Source organism: Pinus tabuliformis, chromosome 1_2 (assembly GCF_031772625.1).
Source record: "Pinus tabuliformis cultivar Carrire ecotype Pingquan chromosome 1_2, CPIR1, whole genome shotgun sequence".
Lineage (NCBI taxonomy): Eukaryota > Viridiplantae > Streptophyta > Pinopsida > Pinales > Pinaceae > Pinus > Pinus tabuliformis.
In genome coordinates this window covers 618,815,468-618,840,592 of record NC_142298.1, presented here as the reverse complement: position 1 = coordinate 618,840,592, position 25,125 = coordinate 618,815,468, and the positions used below count along the sequence as shown (strand labels likewise).

At 38.4% G+C, this 25,125-nt stretch overlaps 1 pseudogene; it reads left to right on the top strand.

The window, feature by feature from the left end:
- Positions 1–1,761: 1,761 nt before the first annotated feature.
- LOC149207153 (glycerophosphodiester phosphodiesterase GDPDL1-like) lies at positions 1,762–23,681 on the top strand (annotated as a pseudogene).
- Positions 23,682–25,125: the final 1,444 nt, after the last annotated feature.

Below are 25,125 nucleotides of genomic sequence, written 5' to 3'. Positions count from 1 at the left end.
CTTCAACTATAGTTCTGCGATCTACAGGTTGAGCTCCAGCTGAACCCTGGCCATCTCTGTTGTAGCATCATGCACGGCTGTGGCTAATTTGGGGACACGTGCCTCCATCGGTTCTTCTACCTGAATGTCCAACTCCAGGACCAATGATAAGCTTCCTCTACAGCCTGCATTATCTACCTATTCTGCTCCACTGCCTCATTGTGCTACTAGCCCAACTGCTCAATGTTGATGCACTGCTTGCTCATCACCTGTAGAGCGTGACTCTCCCTAGCTCAAAGTTTGGCGGTGACTCCATCCTGTGAGAGATAAAGCATCTCCTAAGGGAGGACATCCATATTAATATGACCCCTTTCAAACTGCTGACTGTGGCCCTATCGGCCTCCTTCTCTGTAGTAAGTGCCCCATTTGGTCCCAGTATCATGTTGGTCACCCTTGTGCACAACATTTCCTCAGTAGCCAAAGTGCTGCTCACGAGGCTGGTGGATACTATGCCAACTTGTGGAGTGTGTACTTGCAACTCCTACAACTCTATCCTAAGAGCCCCCAATACTGCCTATTGTTGTTCTTCAAATTGTTGGAGGGCCTCTGTGGTGACATCCCTCACCATTTCGCCGATGTCATGCAAATCCCCCTTAGTGAGGGTGATTGGGTCGAGGGATGTTTTGGATGCCTTGGTTTTCTTCCGCGGCACTGTTTGCTCTCGTGGCCACGAAAGCTTGAGCTAGGTGGATGTCATCTATGGGTCCGCGCCACCTTGTTCTGTGTCTGTCTCTGGTTTAGGCGAAGGTGGCTCCTGTCCTTCATGCTCTTCTTCTTCTATTTTCTGTTGTTCTGCCAACTTCGTAGCATCACGTGTTGCCTGAGCCTTAGCCTCCGCTTCGTATTTCCTGCACTTCTCTACTAGTTGTGCCATTCTAATCTTTGTCTCATCCTTCTTGCGCTGCATGGTGGACTTGTTTGTTTCCACCACGGAGCTAGCTGGAGTGCGCCACTTCGGCAGCTAAGACTCAAGCACTACGAATATCACATTGTCAGTCACCAGGTATGGTAAATCATGCCACGTCTTTGTAGGGTCCTTCTGTGCCCTGATGAAGACGTGGTGGAAATATTCTTTGAACTCTACAAAGCTTTGTAAACTGTTGTAGATTGTGGGTGACAACCGCAGCTTGCGATTGATCCCTATTAGGATATTCATCTCCATTAATATCCAAAATATCTTGCTCTCCTTTATTCAGTGAGCATCCCTCATCGCCCAAAACGAAGCATACTTCACTGCCTCTGGAAGGTCTTGCGCAACCAAAGGGAACTACTATCTTCGGGAAAATCCCATGCCACCAGTACTATTGACAATGGGAGCCACGCGCAATGAAACATTTTCCCCTGCTCCTGTGCCTCGGGATAGTTTGCAAGGAACTCGCCGCATAGATAGTTCGCCCAGTTGAACTGGACGCCTTCCACACATTGGGCTGGGAGTGCAACCATGAGCGCGGGCACCTCATCCGCATGACACTTTCACATCACCTTTCCTGCTAAGATTTGTGTCACGACTTTGACTGCAGGATTGTTAATGCTGGAAATGGCATACCTTCGCCTCTTCTTCTCCAACTTGAACCTTTTCTTCATTGCTTCTGCGAGGGCCAACTCACCACCTTTTCCCTCTGAAATGTTAGCTAGATCCTCTCCTGAGTAGGGCAGCCGTGTAATCTGATGAATCAGATGGTATGTGATGGGGATGGGCTCCTCCAGCCACAAGCACCCATCATGCACCAAGCAGAGCAGCTATATGATGACGAAGACAGTCGCTGGGGAATGGTGGTAATGCGGTACCCAGAGCACGTTTATCAATATTGCTTTCTCTACACCTCCGAGCCATGTGTGCAGCTCCAATTTAATTGTTTTAGCAGTGTCGTGAATCCTCTAGCACATTAACTTTGTAGCCGCTAAAGGCAAGAACTTCTCATGGTCTGTGAGGTCCCAATCTTCAAATTTCAACATAGGAACTAGCCCCAAGTGTGGTCCCTCAAACACAATATCGTCCGGAAGCAGCAGAGTTTGCAGAGAGCTCTTGCTCTCATCTAAATCCTTCAGCACCTTAGCTTTACCCTTGCACGACGAAACATATTCTAGAAACCGAGTAATAGGGTCTGCACCCTGGGTTTCAATGTCCATCTCTACATCCTCCTCATCTACTATGATTTCTTTAAATTCTTCCTCTTCTTCAGCCTCCAGATTGATGGCCTTCCCCTTTTCTTGTAAGGTGAGCTTGGTCCTCACTGGGTTTCTAGGCAAGATGCGCACTGGGATCATGGCTTGCTTATCCTTCTTGGGTCTCGGTGTTTGTAGTGATTTAGGGACCTCAATTAATATTCCGATGCTTTCTGGGCCTTCCACTTCCGCAATTTCCTGTGTGACTTCCGTGGGTGTCAACATCATTCTAGTTAGGAGGTCCTGCGTCTCCTTCAACAACGTTTCAAACACTGAACTTGCTCTCAAAGCCTCAAAGTTCGAAAGCTCCATACACACTTGATAGTGCAACATATTAGTTCTCAAAATGCCAAGTGTTTTTCGCTGGACAACCACTTGTAATTTATAGGGCCTTTTGAATTTGAATTCGAACTTCCCCCCACATTCGGTCCATTAATGCTAGATTGGTGGCATATTTTCAAGAATCTAGCCCATAAAGTGCGTCTTAAATTCCTACCGCTTGCTCCATTTGGCCTGAAACCAATCATCAAATCATGAATAGTGACTTTAACATTCACTTTCCGGCAGACCTGCGCATCAGCGTAGTTGTCTTCGTGCTGTCGTGGACCTTGTGACACTTCCCTGCTTCATGCAGTCCTAACATCGAGAAGCTCCCGGGCAGTGTAGTTTATAGTCCCGCGCCTCCTTTCAGCTGCCTGGAGCACTAAGACTATGCTTCTATCGACTAGTCAGATCACCAGGGCACCTGTGTATGACTTCAAATGACTGCCATTCACTTTTCCTGGGAAGGGATCTCCATTCGATTTTACCAACTGTACCACGTCACCATCGGTAATCTCCTTAATTACATATGGCCCCAACCAATGCATTCTGAGTTTCCCCAGAAATTTATCAAACTTACTGTCATATAATAGCACCAAGTCATTCACCTTAAATGTGTGTAGCTTAATATGCCGGTCCTGCCATGCCTTTTCACGCTACTTTTGGACCTGCTGGTGAAATCCAACCAAAAATCTCTCTTCTTCGAGCTCATCCAATTGCACGAGCCTCTCTTTCGGGGTTCGACGATCCGTCATATCTGTGAGCGCTACTATGCGCAAACTAGGCACAATGTATTCCATAGGCATCACAACTTCAACCCCGTATACCAGCCTAAAGGGTGTTTTTCCCGTTAGTTTCTTGCATGTTTTTCGATAAGCCCATAATACTGAAGGTATGCGTAGGTCCCAATCACTTCGCTGAGAATTTCATACCTTGGTCAGCGCGGTCTCCATTACTCTGTTGAATGCTTACATTGTCTTGTTAGCATGTGGATGATAAGGTGTACTCTTTTGATGGTACACCTGAAATTCCTACGTTAGTGCGCTGGTTGTCTCATTCAAAAAGTGCATACCATGATCACTCATCAAGATCTTCGGACAACCAAATCGCTTTAGTACATACTCAAATAGAAACATTGCGGTAGTCACACCCATGTAATCCTTCACTCGCTACACTTTTGCCCAATGAGTCAAGTACTATGTCGCAGTGATAATATACCTCGTGCCTGTCTTTCTTTGGGGCTGAATTGGTCCTACAAAATCTATTACCCACTTCTCAAAGGGTTGTAATGTCATTTGTGGATTCAAAGGAATTTCATCTCTCTGCAATGGCCTACCTATTCTCTGACATATGCCACACGCCTTGCAATATGCTTTTGAATCTTGAGGAAGGGTTGGCCAGCACAACCTTGCACGTAGAATCTTCTCCGCAGTTGCTCTCCCTACATAATGTCCTCCCATGGCACCCCCATGAGCATCTGCAAGGATGCTACTTCATTCAAACTCAGGTACATACCTTCACAATATCTCATCATTCCCCATCTTGTATAGATGCCCAGCAATGACAGAGAAATCTACCGCGCGCACCACTAATTCCTTCTTTTGTTGAACAAAGTATCCTTCTGGCGCATTTCCTGTTGTTAGGAAATGTATTATGTCCTCGAAATGTCCATCTACGACTTGCACAGCAAAAAGTTGTGCGTCACGTAATCCTTCCTCCAAATTAGTAGGTTCCTCCCCAGTCTCAATGTGCGATAGGTGATCTGGTCTCGCGTTCAATCGTCCAGGCTTCACAACAACTTCAAAATCATATTCTTGGAATAATAAAAGCCATTTGCAGATGCACCCCACCAACACAAGCTTATTGACCAGGTATTTTAGCGCGGAGTGATCCATATACATCTTAAAGTGGCCTGCTAGCAAGTAGTGTCAATACTTTTGGAGCACATACACCATAGCCAGTCCCTCGCGTTCAGTGGTGGAATAATTTTTCTATGCTTTGGATAATCTGTGACTTGCGAACGGGATAGGGTGGTCCAAGCCTTCTCCACCATCCCTTGTTAGCATTGCTCCCAGCACTATACATGACGCATCAACATGTATATGAAATTCTTTCTTCCAGTCCGGGAAGACTGGAAACGACGCAGTTACCATCTTTTCTTTCAATATATCTAGGCTTTTCTTGCAGCATTGTTCCAGCAGAATGAGACATCCTTCTTCAATAACTTTTCCATCGGTGTAGTGATGCATAGCCTTTGATAAAATTTCTGTATTATCTAGTATGCCCTAGAGTAATGCACAATTGTTTTGCACTCCATGGTTGTTCCAAATTCAGAATCACCGCAATCTTCACAGGGTCTACCATCAGCCCTTGTCTGCAAACCACATGTGCCAATAGGTTCCCAAAAGGAACGAAAGACAGACACTTCTTGACATTGCGTGTGATCTGGTATCTTCGACAGGTATCCAACATCAAGCGCAAGCTCACGACATGGTGCTTAACCAATCCAAATACAGTCTAGTCATCAAAATAGACCTCTAGGAACTTATGAATATATTCGTTGAATGCCGCGACAACCACGTGCAAAAAGATAGCTGGCGCATTCTTTAGTCCAAACAGCATTATAGTGTATTGAAAACAACCCCACTTAGTCGCGAAGGTTGTCTTGCTTCTATCCTCCGGCGTGATTTCGATTTGGTGGAACCCAGATAACCCATCAGTGAAGGAGTATGCTTCCTGGCTGCCTACATTGTCCAACACTTCATCTGTGAACGAAGTTAGGAAAGGATCATGCAAACAAGCGTCATTCAACTTCCTAAGATCCACGCATATCCTTATCTCATACTTCTACTTCTTCTCTTGCACCACCATTGGGCTTACCCAGTCAGACTCTTCCACAGATTCAATGATGCCAATTGCTAGCATTTTGTCGAGCTCTAAGCAAACCTTCTCCTTGTATTTTGGATTTAGACGGTAAGGGCTCTGCTTAACTGGCTTCGCGTAGGGTTTTAACGTGATCTTCATCACTCCTAGATCTTTGATTATTCCTTTCAAACCCGTAAACTTGGTGGGGAATAAGTCTTGATATTCGTAGAGTAATTCAGTGACCTTATCCACCATTGCTTCATCCCCGTAGTATCCAATTTTCGTGAATTTGGGCTCTACCTCTGTACCAATGTTCATTTGTCTAGTTTTTACTGGCGTGTTTATATCAAGGTTCTCAATTTGTAGTCCCTGAACCTCATGGTGGCCGTCTGTCTCTGGAATGTTAATCTTCCATGGATCCTCGTCCTCTTCTTTGGCAGTTACATTATAACACTCTAGCATGTGACTCAGCTGAGTAGCCCATTGAGACTGCGTCATTTCTAAAGGATCCTGTGGTATCTTAAAGATCGCTGCTTTCACCTCTTGTAGCGCTTCCTCAATACCATCAAACCCATCCTCAAAACTAAATGTCATCATGAATCCTTCACGCAGGATATCCCATTCACCTGTCCCATGGTGAAGCTCTGTTTATACATACCAATACATTGGGATAACATCTAGGGTATGACAAAATAGGTGAACCCACTTAGGTTGTGGCTTTTCTCCATAAGCTAGTGTCCACTTGGCTAGATGTGTGCGTGGATCATTCTACCCATCGTACTTGTCTGTCAGTTGCATCTTAGGCTTCCCAAATTTTGTTCCTATCATTTTCCTACATTCACACCAATCATCAAAACTTCCCTTGTGTGTACCCCACCATCTTGCAGGCATAGTCCAAGACCTGGAAGTGTTGTTTTTCTGGCACCTCTCTCTCAAATGAATCCAAAAAGATATCTACCTCATTTACTCCATCATAAGTAGGAAGATCCCTTACCTATGATGATACGCAGCACAGTGACCTAGTCATCATATTACAATTCAGTGTAGTTACTTCATGTAACCAATTCTGCCAGCGTTCTATTTTTCCATCAGAATCCAGGTCCAGGAACTCTTGCACTCCCATCTAATTTGCCGATCCAGAGTGGGATTTACCTAGTCTTGGTCTCACACTATTATCTTATATATGTAGTCTAGATCATCATCACTCTCATAGTCATGGACCCGCTTTGTATAGCGCAATCCTTCAACAGGATCGAGGGGTATTATTTCGTGTAGTGACTTCTTCTCAAAGATCATTTTTCGCTTCTTGAGATTTATTACCCCATTCATATTAGTAGCCCAGTCAATTCCCAAGAGCGCGGGGTAGGGGTTGCTGTCATCAACAATCTCTATGACTTCAAAATCTTCCAGCGTGCTCTCTCCTTCAATATCCATCGTTACTCCCTGCAGTTGCCCCATGGGTATGATTTTCTACTGGTTCACCATCCTTAGCTGAATTGAAGACCATTGCATCGCATGTCTCCCCATTCACTCCCATGTTTGTTTTGGTAGAACATTCGCATCTGACCCTAAATCCAAAATGACTTGATCCATTTCGTATTCTCTAATCTACATGGTGAGTCTCATTTCACGTCCTATCCTTGTCTTATGCTTTCCAATATTGTGGACTATGCGCGTTCACCTGGTGCAGTCCCAACACATCTGTTGATGAGCTCCTGTAACCCTTTCACAACCTTATTGTCTCACACTAACTTCATATAGGTTTCGAGGAAAGTTGTGAGCATGGGTGGGTCCATCTCCAGCTCCGGTCTATCTCTGCTTCCTCAGGTGGAGGCCTTAGGGAAGCTCTCCTTAGCTTTCATGAAGGTTTCTCGAGCGTGCTCCAAATCAAACTCAGCCTCTTTCATTGGGGCTTTGCGAACCCATGTACTATCTTCTGGCTATTTCCCCTTATCATCTCCCATCATGATTCCACTTCGGAGCACTATATTTACATTCGAATCTTCCTCGCGCGGCTCGGACCTCATCATCTGTAGGTTCTGAGTCAGGGGAGGCAGTAGCCCTTCTTTGTCACGTATCCTGGCTGTTAGCATAGGACAATATTTTGTTTCATGACCAAACAACGTTCAATACATGCACAACAAGCACGTTGGATTAGTGCAATCACAGGCATCGTGTCCTGGCCCTCCACAATTGTAGCAAATCAACTGTCTGTAACCTCTACTGGGTCCTCCTCTTCCTTGGCCTCGTCCACGCCCCTGAAATCCTGTCCGCGCCATCCCTGCATTCTGGTCAAGGGTCTGCGTTTCGGCCTGAATTGTATAGGCGAGAGTTCTATCCATCATCAATTCATAGCTCCTGTAAGTACGCTCATCATGTCCCATTGACCTACAAAAGTTGTGCACCACAAAGCAAGCACTGCACTAGGTCCTACTTGAGCTTCCAACGTTAAAGGCATTGGTCCTCCTCCTCTAAGGTAATTTATAAAGACCAGGCAGTGGTCTTTGTCATGACCCTTACTCTTACATTTCACGCACCATACTTCTTCGCGTATCTCTAGCCGAACCGTCCTATCCCGCTTCAAGCTTTGCATCTCAAGGCATAGATTCTTCAGCTGCATATGGATCTGCTGAACTCCTAGATTAGGATCTTGCATCAAGGTCTCATGTAGTCTCATGGCAATCTCCAAGGCCTCTACCTGGGTTGTTATCTTCTGTTACGATAATGCACTCCTTAAGTGTGGTAGTAGTGAGGCTACAAACGATTCATGATGTTGTCCATCTATCTAATTCATGTTGGCTTCACGAATCATACATTTCAGCCTTTGATCTAGTTCCGAAGGCATCTCGCCTGGTAGCATCATGATCTCTTTGAATGCTACAATTGACTGCGCTTCAGATTTAGGCCTGCTAAATTCCCTATTTAGCGATGTTTGGATGTCCGCGACTCTCACATTCTAGTTATCGTTGGAGTACTTAATATAGCAGGTCAACGCCCGATCCTGTAGAGCTCTAACCAGTTTCACTTTCTTTATATGGTCATCTGTAACACCTTGCACTTCCCATATAGCCCTTACAATGAGCCAGATTGGTCCGGATCCTCATTTCCCAAACCTTTGAACACATGAAACTTCATTGTATTTTCCATACGGAATTGTGGTGGTGGTGGAGGTGGTACAGGTGAAGTTGGAGGTGATGGTGGTGAAGATGGAGGTGGTGTGGGTGGAGGTGGTATTAGTGAAAATCCCTGTCTTATCAATTGAATAGAACTTCACAGAGAGACCTTTGTGATCCCTTCTTCATCTCCTTGTGGAGGTGAAATCAAGGGGCTATGCTCTAGACCCTTATTTCCTTCATTTCTGTAAATTTTTCCACTTCGCATAGACCCGAACATCAAGGTAGCTGCATAACCCATTTTTCGCACAACAACATTTTAATCCAAGTATTCAGAGATTTTATATACTTACCTTGCGGTCCTTTGAGAAAGCATTTCTCTACCTTGTTATAGTTGACTGAGGTGTCGACCGCGAACTTAGTAAAAAATCCTCCTATAATGCGATCGAGCCAATGACCGATGACACACACGATCTTATCCTTCGATGCTTCCAACCTTCACACCAACTCTGGGGTCCACACAATAGGACCATCAAGCTTCCACCTTCCTTGGCTATTTGCTATCTTCGCGATCCACTCGTATAGCTCAGTAGGGAAGGACGCAAAAAAGATTTCGTAGATCTCTATATATAGGTAGCTGTCTAGCAACTATTCTTTTCACAGCTGCAGGTTTCTGTTCTCCTGCATCGTGAACTCGTGAATTCTTCTGTCCAACTAGCCTTCGATTTCTTTCTTAGTTGGATTCTAGTGATACAACATCACACATCTCTTATGCAGATTCCGGTCCCAACAACTTAACCATTTGTTGGCTTATGGGGGCCTAACCCTGGTTCAGTGGTAATTAGGCAAACAAATCCCTACACTACTGGCCCTTTCGGCATCAGTCCACGGAGCACGGATTGAAGTCTCACCTGAAGCAGTATGGGGAGATGCTGGAACCAAGTCTCCACACACTTGGGATGGATGTGATGTTGGTTTATTACAACTATACCTACCTTTGCACAGGTTTCTTATCCCTCTATTCTACCCTTTAGTACCTTCGCGAAATGTTACAATCGGTTTCCACGTAGCCCTAACCAGAGGTTGATACGCTTTTGTGTTGCTAGGGCAACGAAAAGTGATATTTCCCCAAACTACACTAAGTATCTTACTTATCTTATTAATAGATCTTAGTTAGCTTCGCGTAAAAAGATGTTCTTACTTGCATTCACTTAATCAACACAGTTATACACATTCGCACATAATATAAGCATTTGAAGTGAAATTGATACCCAATATAACAGATGCATAAACAGGAAATAAAGATAGAGAAATTATAGAATACTTATTTTTATTGATAATTACAAACTATTACAGACTTGACTTGCCCTACGCACTCAATTGCAGGGGTCCACACTCTCATCTGCGGAATACTAGGCCTCTGCTTACTCAGCTGCAGAGCCTCTAGCTACGCTATGACCCAAACTTAGACTTCTACTCCAAAGATATGACTCAATTCTTCGTCATTGATATCATGCCTTTAACTACTTAGAGCTTAGCTCTATTTATACAATCCCATGGTCTGCGGACCATAGGTAGATCTTTTACAAACGACATTGTATTATCAAAATAAGGGCGGAAAACCCTACGACTCTTTAACAACTACGCACTCCGTGACCACAAAATGCGGAATCTTTACATTGTGATTACAAAAATTGGACCAAAAAATGGGCATTAAGCCCAAAACTGCCCTTGGGGGATCCCGCACTGAACACTTGGCTAGATTTTATTATGCTTAAGATTGATGTTGCATACTTTCACTCTGATATGATATTCTCTTCTGGTATCATCAATATATTATTTATCGTAGAAACAAATAATGGTAGATACACCTTTATAAGTCTTTGGGTGCATGAGGTCTTCGGTTTAGTCCACCATACCTCGAATTGTGATAGGGGGACCAAACATGACTTTAATATAACATTTCTTAAGGATCATGGCCAGTTTGTTTTTCTTCCCTTTTATGTACAAAAGGGTCATTTGTGTCCCATCCTCATCATTGTGTTGTTTAGGGTAAGATATGGTTTCTTTGTAACCACTTGATGGAAGGTCTTTTCATCATACACATTACTTCAAAAAAACCCTTTTTAGATTTCCCAATTTTTGCTCCACATGACACTTGTTGTATATTCCAATGGACTAAGTTGTAAGAGTATTAATAATCCCTACTTTTTGCGTGTCACGGTGATGGGATTCAACATGTAATTATCTATTAGTGTGATTTTTCTTCCCATAAACTTGTTCATCCAGAGAGCCAATCTCATTCTTAGTGATAAGGACAATTAGACATGGTACACTTTTTCTCTTCACGACCTCCATTGTGAATTTTATGTTATCATTCTAATTATTGAATTTCATATTATATTATATTGTTTTCATAGTCTATTGTATTCACAATCATAATTTCATACCCTTTATTGGCCTAAAGGATCATGATATCATTATTCTATCTTAGTCCTTTTAACATGACTTTCTCACCCTTATTATATTTCTTCTCAAAGGTCTAGCCCTTCTTATGGACATAATGCGTTATTGTCTTATGTCTTCAACGGTTTGAACGAGAATACTTTTAATGATGGGTTCAGTTTTGCATATCTAAAATTCAGATGGATTTTAGTGGGTGCAACATCAGAGTTAATTCCATAACTAAGAACCCAGTTTGTGGCTGCATCAAAGGGTTGGTTGAAGAGGTTAATAAGAGTGAATTTATCTATGCCTCTCATGTGCTCAAGGCCATGTTGACCATTAAGACGTTTAACAAAATTTCTACTTTTTTCTTTGTGAATTTTGTTCTTATAGCCTGACATATGCACATGATTATTCAATCAATATTCAATAAGAGATCAAAATAGACCATATTTTCTAGCCTTAAATGTAGCGCACATGCTTTCTCAAATTGAGAATTTATTTCTCTCCTCATGTGTTTATGTTCTAGTCGTACAAGGATTACATTGACGTTATTAAATATTTTATTCTATCAAGAGGGGAGTTGGTGTTTTAACACAACAAAATATAGTATAATTTTAGCATCCCTACACCATTTTAAGAATGATTTAATGTCTTTTTTTTCTTGATATGTGCTAACCTGAGATCCCGGGAATTTCCAGTGAGATTGATATGTTTTTATACTGACAAAAGTGCAGGATTTTGTGCCTGTCCACTTAGCCACTTCATCGCCATCAAAGAATCACTGAAAATATGTAGATAATTTATACCTCTATATGTATAACTTTTTATTTATTTGATTTGTTATGTATAGAATTCTGGCTGTAGTGCATGAATTAATTGCCAAATCTTCGTACTTCAATAAAAATAAAGGTTCCCAATCTCTCAAGAAGGAACTTTTTGATATTTGTAGGGATTTTTTTTGATGAAATATTGTGAACAAACATGTTGAGTTTGTGAATAAGTACAAACGGGACTTCGAACGTGATCTTGATCCTGACAATACATCAACATTTCCACCTACGCTATATGATTTGATTAACCATTTAATACTTTGGAAGAATGTTCTACAAATTGATATCTAAGACAAATTTCCTGTTGCCTTCAAACTGGAGGAAGAATGCAGGGAAATGTGTGACTTTCATGCGGTTGATCTGGAAGTTCTGGGACAGTACTTTGCAGATCAGGTATGATTATTTTTAAGCATATTCAACTACTGACACTCTATGCCTGAGCATTTGTGGAATATGAGGGAAACATTCTTGTTTTCCATTTACATACAAGAATTCAGATTTTGAATTGTCTTGTACACATTTATTGAAGGTTCTAGAAATTAACATGAATTTATTAAATCAAACATTGAAAAATATAGGAAAATGAATACCAAGACATGTTTAAGTTGTTATATTTTCTTGCAGTTTCAAGAGGCTTATTAAATTACTTTGAAAATTTTATTTTCATGACAGTTTGTGAGAACGTTCATTTATATTGAAACTAATCTTATGTGTGTATAGCATTCATGAGGATGGGACGATGACTTCTAAATCACCTTTATTGGTATCTTGCAGGGGATTGCACCTGGCCATAGAGTGAAATTGGATAGATTTGGGGTTGATTTTCCCATAGTGCGCAGACATGGTAGCAGCGTCCATCAATTGACAATAGTTGGTTCTGATGGTTCAGAACAACATTTTCTTATACAGACTTTACTAAGTCCTAGTTCCACAAGTGATGAACAAATAATACAACTGTTTCGTGTCTTAAACAAGTTGTTTGAAAAACACAAGGAGTCAAGATGCATGCATCTTGCCTTTCACACTCCAATCATTGTACCAGTTCAGCCACAGGTGCATTTGTATTCTTACCACTCAAAATGGATTGGTCAACAATTGGTGCTAATTTTTTGACATATGTTTAGTTTTATTTAACTTTTGTGATGTCCTTATGATGCATAGGAATAAATTCTAGTATACATGTTTCTAGTAGAAGAATGAAATTAAGATTGATTTCTTATAGTTCATCATATTGCATCATCCAAACAAATTTCAAGTTTACAAATATAGATGAACTTAATTTTATTTCTTAGTTCATTAACATGGATAACAACTGAATCCATGTGTCTAATTTGGTTCTATGTTACTCATCCTTATAGAAAAGTTAGTTATGTATTATAATTCTTGTTGTTTAACTACATAATTAGGTGAATGGAAATTAATGTTTAATAGTAATGATTTAGTGACCTAATGAAAAAATTAGTAGATGGATATTTACTTGTACTATTCTCTTGAAATGTCATTGCTTCAAGTATGTGAAAGGAATTTTTCATAAGCATGAACCATTTTGAGCTGACAAGATTTTCTATAATGGTTTTGAAGGAAGCTTTATCTTTGGATTAGATATTTACCTGACACCATTGGCTCACCATGTAATGTTGTACTTTTTTACTTGATATGGGCACATAATGAAAGAAGGAATTTGGAAAGGTAGCCCACTTAACATTCCACAATTATATTACCAAATTAATACAAAAAATCAGATATAGATCTTCATTGTTATAAAACCAACCAAAAAAGATCATCTTCTTATAAATAATGTTTCTCACTTGAGAAACACTAGAAATAATTGAGTGCTAAATTTTACTAAAAATAGACAAAACATAAATTATCTGTGAAAGGGATAATTTGCTTATCCCTACATTTTCCTTGGGGTGGGAAATTTACTCAAAGGGAAAGCTCCCTTTCAAACCAAGTATATAATAATCTAATTGGATCCAATAGTTCTAGACTTAGTATGGAGCGATGCTTCTTTTGGAAGTAGAGTCAGAATTTTTTTTGATGTTCAAGTGCTTAAATTCTAACTCAACAACTTAAAACTACCAATTTCTAGCCAAATTTTGAGCAAAATTGACCCGAAAAGGCCAAAAAATCACCTCGTTAGACTGATACAAATCAAATTATTGTAGTTACATTGTGATTTGATGGCCTAATATTGATAGAGAGCCACATGAAGTTTTTCAACAACCAAAAATCAAATGTTATTTTGGTTTGAGATGAAGGATCTAGGTGAGTTGCATTATTACTATGACATTCTAATGACTAGAGATATGCATAATTAGAAGTATCAAATCATTTTCCTAAAACAATTTTGAATGAAGGACAACAAGCCTATATCAAATTTTGTCAACCAAAACTGAAAATTTTCCAATGAGATGGAGCTGAAAACTATTGAGAAGGTGGCCCATATTGTTAAATTTCTTATTAGGGTGCAATGGAAAGGCCAATGCATACCATGGCTTTCATAAGGCCATATATTGTCGTGCAATGGAAGGAAGGGTTTAGTAGGTTCCTTTCAAATCCTAGCTTGAATCATTGGTCAACAATGAGAAATATATTCTCATGCCTGCAAGGCACTAAGGGATTGGGTTTTAGCTATAGAGTAATTGGAGGGCTAGGAAATGAGGGAAGAAACTATAATGATGTTGATTGGGTTACAGACATTGATGGAAGAAAGTTGATGACATATTATGTCTTTAATCTTTGTGGGGGGGAATCAATTGGTGTAGAAGACAATACTCTGTTGCTTGACCAAGTCTAGAGGCTAAGTAAATGGCCTTGTACCAAGTTAAGAAGGAAGGGAAGCAACTCCAGAAATAGGTCCATTGATGGATTTCTTTTATAATATTTTATTCATAGTGTTGTACATATTCCATTAATTGTAACACACAAAATTAGGCATTGTTAGTATGGTGCATTTTTTATCCTTGCTTGTAACAGATTATGAAAGCAGACCAACAATTTCACAGATTCCAAACTCACAACATATTTCGAGGGGATGCTTATTATGGAACCAACTCACGAAAAGATATAAAAGAAATATCAACGCCTTAGAAATTAGCCTCTTCGAGGGGTCAACCTCCTTTACATTACACAAATGAACAATTCTTGGATGATACAAATGACAAGGCCTCCTTTCTATATATAGGAGTCTAAGGGGTCATAGTATAATGAAAGCCGACAGAACAATAATAATTAAGGGCACAATAATAACAATATGGGGACTACATGGGCACAACAATATAATAAAGGGGTTGTGCTAATAAAAATAAGGGGTTACACTAGTAGTATAGGGACCTAACATGCCCCTCTCCTTCAAAAAGTGTTGTCCTCAACGCTTGAGTAGCTCTTGATGCTTATGTATAAAATTATCATCCTTCCATGTGGAATCTTCAGCAATTAAGTTTTTCCACTTGATGAGATACTCTGAAATTGATCGATTTCGTAGTTGTCAACTTCTCGGTTCTGTGAATGCTTCAGGTTCCAATATGATTTTTCCTTCCTTGTCAAGTTCTCACAATATTGTTGGAACTGGGACCTTCGAAAACTTTTGAATGAGTTCCCACCCTGCTTTGCCATTCTTCCATTCATCCCTTCCTTTTCTTATCAAATTTGGTTGGATAATTATACCAACCTCTACCATTTCTGCAACCATATGTTCAATTTCACTCCTTTGGGCATATCGATATCTATAAGGCATGATGTTTAGAGGAACACCTCCTGGAATCAAATGAATAGGATGATCATGATCACGAATACATGGGACACCTTTGGGAGTCTCAAATACCTTGGAATGATCATCTAAGACTTTTTGGAGATCTTGAGAAATAGATGATTTCGACATGGGAACCATTAGTGAACATAATTGTGCAATTACGCCTCGTTGTTCTTTCTTTAGAAACTTTGTCATTTTGTTAGAGCTGATTATCTTTCCTAGTTTCCCTGTGATACCCCTTAATTCAACTTCCTTTCCTTCTGAAGAAAATTTCATGAAAAGTTCTTGAAAATTAAAAGCTATTGTACCCAAGGATTGTAGCCATTAGATTCCTAGTACAACATCAGTACCACCCATTGGAACAGAAAGCATTGGGCTATTCAATACGTATTCTCCCATGGATAGCTTGGTATTATGGCACTTTCCAGGCAATTTATGGTTGCTCCACTTACAACTGTCACTTAACACTCTGGTGCTGGATATAGGAATCAATTCAATTCCTTGGCTATCTTACAATGAATAGAATTATGGGTACTACCCGAATCAATCAACACTATTACCTTTTTCTTCTTGATATGTCCTTCTATCTTTATAGTTTGAGGAGTGGTAATTCTGACCAATGCATTACAAGATATGGTCGAATTCATTTCTTCTTTCTCTGGGGTTGGTTCCTGGTGAGTATCTTTTTCTTTTGATGTTTCTTGATACTTTTCTTCCTAATATTTCACTGCTTGAACCTTCTTCTTCTTGATATTTCTTTCTATCTTGAGAGTTTAAGGAGTGTTAATTCCTGGCATTGCAATACAATATATGGTTGGCTTCATTTTTTCTTTCTCTAGGGTTGGTTCCCGGTGTATATCCTCTTCTTTTGACATTTCTTGATCCTTTTCATCACTATGAGGCCTTTCTTGTAGCAGCTTTGTCCCACCTTCCTTCAAACCTTCCATGTCTTTCTTCAAATCTTCCATGCCTTTCTTCCAATATGCTTTCATACCCTTGATATCAGCTTCCATGGCATAGATAAAACTATTTATCTTTTTCTTCTCTAGAATATCATTTACCCTTATATTCAATTTTTCAAAGTCCTCAACGTGCTATGCCATTGAACCCTTTTGTTTGAGATTTATCAATTGGCTAAATAAGGTGTTTCTCTTGGTGTCCTCATAATGTGCTATCATTTCCTTCGTGAAAATTGACCACGTGACAAGTGGTTTACAAGAACAAGGTCCTTTATACCATAAAAATTGATTCAGTTCTGAATAATTAGATGTAATACGTACCTTTTGTAACAGTGGTACACCATGTAGAATAAAATATTTCCCAATCTATAGTATCCAATTTACTAGGTCCTTTCCATCAAACTTCCTCATCTTGCTTTTTCTTGATTTTAGGAGCTCGATCTTGAAACAATTGTAACTCTGTAATTTAGGATCTTTAAGTTCTGAAATTTTGGCCTGTAATATCACTTTGATTCCTCTTTCTAACTCTGCAAGTCTGATCACAATTGGATTCCCGAAGAGATATTTATTCCCAATCTCCCGCGATGACCTAATTATAGACTAATTCAGTAGAGTGAACTTGTATGATGTGCCATGTGTCATTGTTTCAAACTTAGGTTATGAAATTATACCCAAACAAGGCACTGTCTGTCCTCTTTCTGTAACTCCTGACGAAATTTCAATCTGATGCTCAAAGAGAAAGTTATCACAATTTTCCCAAGGTCACCTCTTTTAGATGTAATTCGGGAGTCTGCAAAATCCATAACTTCCTCAGATCATATATCCGAAAATATAGCGAGACAAGATCTGAAATTCAAACCTGAGGTTCAGACTGATTACTTCTCAAATGGGTTTTCATTTTAGCTTCTGAAACTTTGTAGCGAAAACATTATAGCGAAAATTCCATGATGAATTGTTTTAGATGAAATTCTGGAGCTTGCAAAAACCATAACTTCCTTAGATCATATCTCCGAAAATATAGCAAGACAAGATCTGAAATTCAGACCCGAAGTTCAGCATAATTTCGTCTCAAATGGTTTTTTTTCGCTTCTGAAATGTTGCAGAAACAAAGTTATAATGAAAATGCCACGATTACCTGTTTGTTGAAGTGGAACCCTAGAATCCAAAGCTCTGATACCAAATGTTATGAAACCAGCTCACAAAAAGATAGAAAAGAAAGATCAACTCCTTAGAAATCAGCCTCTTCGAGGGGGCAACCTCCTTTACATTACACAAATGAAAAATTCTTGGATGATACAAATGAAAAGACCTCCTTTCTATATATAGGAGTCTAAGGGGTCATAATATAATCATAGCTGACATAACAATAATAATGTAAGGGCACAATAATAATAACATGGGGACTACATGGGCACAACAATATAATAAGGGGATTTTACTAATAACAATAAGGGGTTACACTAGTAGTATAGGGACCTAACAATGCTCTTCCTTTACAATTACATTCTTTGTTATAGGTTGTACCATTTCCTTCCTTGTAAGATGGTCTACAAGTTTTTCTAGGGGATGCTCTTCCTTTACATTTATATCATTTTTATAGAGTGTACCATTTCTTTCCTTGTAAGATGGTCTACAAGTTATTATATGGGATGCTCTTCCTTATGTTTATAATCTTCATTATAGACTACCATTTTTTGCCACATTTCATTACCAAGTTTTTTGTATCATTTTATCTTAAGAAAACTCACAAGTTTATCCCTGGAAATTGTCTAGAGACTTATTCTGCTCTCTAGGTTGTGTAGGGAAAGGTCACCCTTGCAAATGAGATTGTTTTGGAGGTGGTAATAACCGGATGAATGGATTTTTTTGTCTCTCAGGTGCCAGTCACCTGATGTTTTACCTTTCTATTGTAAGCTACTTGATTAGCACAGGGTTACAAGTTCCTTGTGCCAAGTTCCTTCCTTGTTAATGTTGATGGCCTAAAAACTAGGTCTGTGTGGGGGCATCCATCTCCTGGTATGATGCCTTATTCCTTCCTGATGAGAATGATTACTTTTCTCTCAAGACTTGACAATCTATGTGACATTGGGTGTTGATTCATACCCTTGCTCTATAGCAGGCCCTAAAGGGTGGCTAGGATTTATAGATACTCTAATTACTAGATATCACTCTCATTAGGGCTCAAAGCCTCAAACCCTAGTCCTTTTTCTTGTTAACAGTTATCTAGGAGATATACATTAGCGTACCATACTTTTATAAGGTTGTAATGATTTTTGTTTTCTGCGAACCTTGAGAAGCGACCACTACTTGATGTAGTGTAGGTGGGGGATGAGCCCAAAGATAAAGGAACTTCACACACATATTGAGTAGGAATACAAAGTGTAGATTCATATGAAAATGATACTCTCTTGCACCATTCTTCTTTATTAAGCCCAAGGTCATCTTTTACAGATTCAGAACTCAATTGTCCCTACACCCTTGAGGTCTCAAGGTCAACATATCTACAAGACTATTCTTTACAATCCCAAGGCTCACATACATGTGCCCCTACCTTATTTTTAATTCTATCCACCTCCAATGCCAGTCTAGTATACTAAATAGCAATAATCCAACTCTAAATTTTACTAAAACAATGAGCTCCTGTCTAAGGGAAGTGACAACTCGTACCTTCTGCAATCTTTTGGAATCCAATTTCATTACATTAAATTCAATATATCCTCAGATAAATAATGTCATATATGTCGGATCTTAAATCAAATGGTATATTTGTTATTCCAATAAAAAGATTGTAACTTTGTAAAAGTAAAAAGTATTCACATTTTGTGAGTGCTACTAGGCACATATACAATCAAGAAAAAAATAACTCCTAATCTAAATTCTATCTGAAATATCTTACTATCTATTACACACAAAAATGTGTTTCTTCCTATTATAGGGTCCTGAAAATTTTCAGGGAATCAAAACAATGACAATCATAACTAACATAAAGTATGTCTACCACAGTTTCAGGGAGATAGAAATAAAAACATCATATAGAGAACATATTCAAATAATAAAAACAATAACAAAAAATAGGAGAGATATTAAGGCGAGATGAGAAAATGTTTGGGTGTTTTTGGATGATCCCCTTCCTCCATATCTTCTGCGAGCTCCAAGACTTCTGAAACTTCAATATATTACTTTAAAAGACTACCAGCCAACACATCATGTTCTCTGTAAACATGTGTGCGAGAGATATACCAATTAGAAGACTAATCTGTTCTAGGACTGGCTGAAGAGATATATTATGCATCTCTACATCGCATTTGATCGAATCAATGGTCAACTCCAAATCTCCAAATAATTGAAGACAATCCATCCTTTCTCCACTGCAATTCTCAGCAGTGCAACCAATGTCCTATGCTCTGCCCACTTATTAGAGCCCTTTCCATGACCTATTTAAAGTAGAAACTATTGGTATCTTAAGAGAACAAGACACCTTCAACACCACACCTACTAGGGTTTCCTTGGTTTTCTCCATCAAAGAACCCCAAGGATTGGTTTTATCTAACCGTTCCTATTTTTTTTGGAGGATTTGAACTTTGGCTTTTGGAGACATATTGATATCATCATAAATGTATTTTTATTTTTAAATAAGACTTCTAAGGGTGAGAGAGTTCTGTGAAAAATAAATTCTAGATACTAAAAGTAATGACACAAGGGAGTGCCTTTTGATACGAACAATCATGTCTTCCATCTAATGCTTCGGTATTTATATCAAAGATGGTTTCTCCCATCTCCCTTTTCCTTCAATTAAAGTCATAAATTCATTCCAAAATTTTTTGGTGAATGGAAAGCCTTAGAAAGAAATCTCAGATACCCAAAGTAACCGCACAAGGCAGTTCCTGTTTGCAACAATAATGTCTTCCATCTAATGCTTAAGTCCTTTTATCAGAGATAGTTTCTCATCTTCCTTTACCTTCAATTAAAGTCATAAATTCATTCCAAAAAAAATTGGTCAAAGGAAAGCCTTCTAAACTTGAGGAGAGAAAATGGACTTCATGCATGAGAGAGTTAAGCATGAACATGTATGAGATCACTTCACTCAAGTTCACTTCAAATAGGGTGCAGGGCCTTACATTGTATTTTCTTTACTTCACATCATCATTTGTTAGGGAAGGTGCGTTGCATGAGCTAGGTTCCTCCTTTAAGAGGATCAAAGATCTATAAAGAGGGAAAATGGCCATGCTTTAAAATAGTTTCTAAGGAAGTAATCAACAACACTTCATCTCTATTTCTTCTTTAGAAATTATTTTATTTATATCTATATGCTTTCTAGGACATGTTATTAGATGGATCTTGTATTTCGTCTCCATGATGAAATGGGTCTCTTGAGCAATACAAATACAAAATCTGAACACGTTCTTCTTAGAGCTTCTCAACTTATGGATGCATTATCTTATGTTCTATTCAGTGGTGTAGATAGTCTTTTGCTTCTATTTTTTATTTTATCAATTAGTTAGAGTGCATTTTCTTCTCCTTTTTTTGTCATATTTCTCTGGTTGCTGGTTGAAATTCTCTCATATTCTTTCAACTATTAGTTTTCTTAATCCTTTGGTTTCTTAATTTCATGCCAAGGATCCATCTTTATGTGTTGATTTCTTATATAAAATGTATAATTTTAAATGATTTTCAACACATGAGAATTAGGGATGCCCCCCTAATATAGGAAAAGAACCTTTGGGTTGATTCTTTATTAGTTATCACTTGATCTTTCCTTTTGGACGTCTTGAAATCATTGCTATCACGTGGTGCTTTTTTCAGTGATAACAGGTAGCTACTAAACACGTGTTCAAGTAATGCCATGGTACATGTTTATTTTAACTAGCTCTCTGAGGCCCTCTTATAATAACATAAAATATAGAGTGTGACCATTTAGTGAGAAGTTCAAATAGATATTATAGTCGATGGAGATTTAACTCAGGGAATCTATACTTTCATAGTGGAATTTCTTGATTTTGTTGAATTTGAATAATTACAAGAAACTCATGCTTCCATTTTTTGCAGCAATTCAGACATTCCAATCTTGCCCTTATGCATTTCAAGATATATATATCCATTACTTCCATGAGAAGGCATAACAAAATATCAATCGACTGTAGTTCTATTCAATGTACAAGTATCTCTTTCTAATGTCCATATATATCGTTCCATTTCATAGTTGTGGACTTTTAGAGATTTTTTTCTAGAAAGTACCAAGATTATTTTGTGGGTGTTGATGTGAATGATTTCTCTCATTTTCTAATTTTTTTTTTTTCATCATCTTGGATATTTAATCTTTTCTTGATATGTGCCATAACTTAAGCATGTTAGCATCAATGAAATTCCTTTCAAAATATGTGAATTTAAAGTTTAAACTACATTTCTTCCACTTATGCTGGGTTTTTCCTAGACATTGCACCACAATTTAGAAAAACCAAGACAAAGCTAATATTTATGTTTCTTGGAAAAGAAGATGTGGACCCATAAAAAAAGGCAACATATGGTTCCCTCGTAAAAAAATTAACATTTGTGAAGACATTTGCTGCTGGAATCATGGTTCCAAAGGACTACATTTGGCCTGTCGATACAAACTTATATTTGCAAGCACCTACAAGTATTGTACAAGATGCACACTCTGCAGGGCTGGAAATATTTGCTGCTAATTTTTCCAATGATGAATATGGCATGAGATACAATTATAGCTATGATCCAATAAGGGAATATCTTTAGTTTGTGGACAACAATAATTTCACAGTTGATGGCATCCTAATGGATTTATCTGTAACAACATCAAAGGCTATAGGTATGGCTTTCTTTAAACTTAACCTCCACCAATTTGTCCAATCCTTTATCCATGCAGGTCTATAATTCTTCTTATTTCTTTCAAGGCCAGAATGTTTTTATAACAATAAGTATATATCTCTTTTTGAATATATTTATTTGTTGATCAAGATTCTTAGAATTATAAACTAATTTAATTTTTGTGGATTAATGACAATATGGCTTGTTATGCACAGATAAATGTCAGTATATCCTCCAAAGCAGGTGCACAGTTAACTTCATATTCTGCTTGCTTGTTAGTCATTTTTACCTATGCTTTTTAGCGCTCTCATATAGTTTATGTTGGAAATATTGAAAATCTGGAGTACTGTACATGCACTACTAATAGTAACTATGATTCAACTGGTGGTTATAGGAAAACCATTAATAATTTCTCACAATGGAGCTAGCGGTGACTACCCTGGTTGTATGGATATTGCCTATCAGGCTGCAATAAGAGATGGAGTTGACTACATTGATTGTGTTGTCCAAATAACAAAAAATGGTGTTCTTATCTATAGGGAATCAATAAACTTTATGATAGGAACAAATATCTTATCAAATTCAGTGTTTTATCCATCTTTCCTAACAACAATACCAGACATCAACAAAATGGTGTCAGATACCCCAAATAACAAGCCAAGCATCTTCACATTTGATCTCACATGGAATGAAATTCAAAGCTTGACACGTAAGTCTGATCCAAGCTGGCTGAATCAGTGAAAATAATAGAAAATCTCTTCCTAGCTCACCATTTAATTTCCAAACTTTCAAAAGCGTAATCATTTGAATTGTTCCTCAAATGATTGTACATTGTTAACTTCTCCCTCTTTTTATCAATAATAATTGAGAACTTTAGCTCTGTTAAATATAACAGGTTTATGGAGTTAAAATATTGCACAGTAGACATTATTCATTTTTTTGTGATTCTAGAGGGAAACCAATGTAGTATTATGATATGAATTACTTGGACTGTGCAGCATTTACAACCCCTTTAATATAGATGGCTATAATCTTTTAGGGATTCCTACAGAAGCTAATGTGGGGAAATACATGAACCTGTCTACCTTTTGGAATTTGCACAGAGTCAAGGAAATGTTCGTGCCATCATCAACATAGAGGTACAATTCTTCGATCTCATTAGTAATTTGAGGAGTTACATCTAAAATAATTCATGAAATAAAAGTAAACGGTATATACTATAAATTATATCTTCTTTCTTGTTTTTTTTCCATAGAATGCATGAGCTATAGCATTGGCAACGAACCTTAGTATCGTAGAGGCCACTATTTCAGCTCTAAACATGAGTAGTTACAACAACATGACTAACATGATCATGATATAATGTAAGTTCAAGCAACTTAGAAAATTTAAACTGGTTTATGTTGCGGACAAAACTCATATCAACGTTCAAGATTCTACCATTGAGGAGATAAAACCATTTCTCATCCTATAATATTCAGGAGGAATGTGATATGTTGGCTTCTTAGTCATTTCTTATAAGGGTCATGGATATTGTCAAGTGAATGCGCCTTTACAATATGTCAGTTTTCATCTTTCTCAAAAATGAATTTGCCTTGCTAGTGTCACTACTATACAAGAGAGGTGCTTGATATGTTTAATTAAGATTATCCTATTATGCATTTTTTAATGAATGTGTATATGTGCAATTTCAAGAAATGTCATAACTCACATACCTTTTCAAAGGGTGCTAGCTCAATGGAAGAGCATGTGCCTTATAAGAAAGAGGTTGGTGGTAACATGAATTAATCAATGTGATTGTAGTTTATTTATAACTAAATGCATTTTATATTGATTTATTTCAATGACGATATGACATATTTTTCTGGATTCATTTTTTTATATTGTGAGACAATATGTCTTTAATTCCAACTATTGTCTCTAGAGAGACAAAAATAAAATTGTTTCGTACGAGACTAATACTTGTGTTATATATTGTCTAAATTTGAGACACCAACTTAAAAAAAATATTTAAGATAATACACAAGTTTTTTTTGTCTCATATTATGACAATTTATCAAAAAATTGTCTCAATTATTGTCTTAAAACCTCATTTACTTTGTAATGACAAGATCATCTCAATCCAAGAAACAATCATGCAGCTTCTCCCCCAAAAAATCTCATATTCAGTTTGGAAATTCTAACCATCCAAATAATAACATTGGTTCTCATTTCAATAGAGGTGGCCATAGCCCGCAAATTTATGGAAGTAAGCCAGCTATGCCAACCTTTTTGGATGTTTCTTCATGGGAGCAAGAATCTTGTTCACCTACCAGCTATGTCAACATTTTTGGATGTTTCTCCATGGGAGCAAGAATCTTGCTCACCTTCCAGCTATGCCAATATTTTTGGATGTTTCTCCATGGGAGCAAGAATCTTGCTGACCCATGGCAGAAACAGAAACAGATGTTTCTCCATGGGAACAAGAATCTTGCTGCCCCATGGCAGAAACAGAAACAGTGACAAGTTGGATGCTCAATTTCGCATCCTTTCCAAATATCAGAGTGCTCGATTTTGACTTCGAATCTTTAATTGGCAATAGACAGACAGAAAAGCTCGTGGGTGTTGATGGAGCGAGCTGTGAAATTAACGATACGGGACCTCGTCCGAGGCCCACAATCGGTGATCTGTATCTTCATTGACTTTCTAGAAGAATGAGATGGCCATTTAAGTTATTGTGACTCATCTTACGTAGTGACTTTCTAAAACAATTACTGTGACTCGTTTCCCCAGAATTATTATAAACAGGAGATGGAGAGCCTCGTTTC